The following is a 2323-nucleotide window of genomic DNA, read 5'->3' as shown; positions in this document are numbered from 1 at the left end:
TGTAAGAATCCATCCCACATCAAAGCTCTTGCATGTGAAACCCACATCAAACCAAAATCAGCCCATAACCAATTCATAACCATCCCATACTCAACCTAAAATCAGCCCATGAAGAGGATTCACATGCATAACAAAACAAGCAAAAAGAAGCCCATTAAAGCCACACTCCATCCCATTAAAGCCACACTCCATCCCATTGAAGCACCTACATGTGAAACCTACATAAACCCATAACCAATCCCTAAACAAGCCCAAATAACACTAAATTAAAGCCCATGAATACTATGAACATGCTTACATTGAAGTGTGTAAATATATGGTACTTACCTGTAGTAGCATTGGCAAGCCAAAAAAAAATGTTGTAAAAAAAGGAGTCTATCGTGTACACACACACACATTTTCAAATCAGCCCAACCATGACATGAGATACAATAAATATCAAACCAAAATCAGCCCACCCATTTGATGCTACCAATTTTGGAATTTACATAATGAAAATCAAACTATTACATCAAGAGTAAAAAAGGCATCCATACTCACGTATAGTCTGCTGGCGTCGTCTCATAGATGTCTTCTATTCCTCTTTTGCCCAACCATCATTCAAAAATGGCCGAGTCTCCAAGCTATTGGACTTTTGAAAGAAAGGTGCAACACACATGCGCTTCTTACATCCCCAAATTGTGCATGAAGCCTTTGCTCCTTGTACTTCCTTATATGCTCGGAAAATAATCTCTTTCGTTCAACCACACAAACAACACATACTTGCTAGCCTTATTGCCCCCAATCTCATAGCAACATGGCCTCCCCCAAAACATCCGCCCCACTATTCATACCTCTTGTCCCCCACCATGGAATGTCAACACACGGCTCTTGGAGGTTCAACATAAAATTAAAGCGAGTAAGGTTCATATTCCCATTGTGTTCGTTCCAGATTATCTATGCATTGGTAAACACATAATCCATTAGACCCCCTAAAGCAGGCATATCCATCCACGAATAGTGCTTTCTAGGCTATATCCACTCCCAACAAGCACCATGCTAACAAAGGTATCACATCTTTCGTTGTTCTTGTTGTATTAAATAGCAAGTTCAGGACATGGAACTTCAACTCTATCTCCATTTCCAATTTGCCTCTTCACATTGCCATCATGTTTCACTCCAAAAAGATTTGATGCAAATAAAATAGGCTTCTTGTCCATCCACAAATAAAAAATCAGACCTCTTTCTTCAAAAAAAAATGCAACCCCTATTGTCCCATGAGCAAACGTAGCAATGTTTAGCATGCCTCTACTGGGAAAATGTTTCCTATTTTACCCTCAAATGTCCAAAAAGCTTGATAGATGTAAATATCTATCAAAATAGATGTGATGGCCCTTTCCTCTTTACATATTTCACAAGAGAGGCCATTTCATGGAAGGAAAGCTCTAGACACACTGAACCTTGTCATAGGAGATACAAAAGTTGAAATTGTATGCAGTTTGACAATCAAACATGTTCGAAACCTGGATTCCAAATTTGTGTGGCTTCTTTGGGTTTTGTAGAATCTACATGGGTTTAGCTTGCACTTTAAGGGTATGATCCTCTCATCCATATAGTGAGAAACATATGTGGATTATAAAATCTTTAAAAGGTCTCAATTAACCTCTCCTCCTCCAAGGGGATGATCTACCAAAGTTTGTGATCTCTTGTGCCTCTAGTGAGAGGGCACTAAGAGTTATCCCTTATGTGCAAAAACCTCTTGATTTTTTGATATGTTGTTTGACTCATTTTCTCCCCATAGTTAGGAAATCAAACCACACCTTTTTTATCTTCATTCCAATAGAATCTCTTGGAAGGAATATATTGTTGAGCCAGGACCAATGAGATCCCCCCAATAATCTAAGAAAAGAGTGACAATCTAAGAGACCAACTCCTAGAAATTCATGGCCCTTTCCCTTTGTTCCTCAACATATCTATTGGTCCCATTTATCATCATATTAATCAAGTATAAGGGAAACAACATAAGAAATAATTGAATTTCTAAGAACTCACGTGGTAGTTGCCCAAGTTCCATTCCTTGATCACCTTGAAAAACAATGGTAGAGGATGAAAAGTCTCCATACCATCTCCACTATTCCAAGTTGGAGTTGCTACATTCACCCACTCATCATTAGCACCATCCCTATCATTTAGAATCGGCCCCTCTGCTTCTAAAATCTTATCATGAAGATCAACCTCCTCTCATGTAGATGCATGCTCCTCTTCAATCTCCTCATTATCCAATTCCCCATTTGATTGTGATGGGATTCATTCAGTGGATCCTCCACCCAGGCTTCTCTTGCAA

General features: G+C 39.0%; 1 pseudogene; it reads right to left on the bottom strand.

Annotated features, from left to right (window-relative positions):
* Nucleotides 1–574: 574 nt before the first annotated feature.
* Nucleotides 575–1283, bottom strand: LOC147612345 (uncharacterized; annotated as a pseudogene).
* Nucleotides 1284–2323: the final 1040 nt, after the last annotated feature.

Source organism: Cibotium barometz, chromosome 45 (genome assembly GCF_041138505.1).
Source record: "Cibotium barometz isolate CiBa-2024 chromosome 45, ASM4113850v1, whole genome shotgun sequence".
Taxonomy (NCBI): domain Eukaryota; kingdom Viridiplantae; phylum Streptophyta; class Polypodiopsida; order Cyatheales; family Cibotiaceae; genus Cibotium; species Cibotium barometz.
This window is presented reverse-complemented; position numbering and strand designations above follow the sequence as displayed.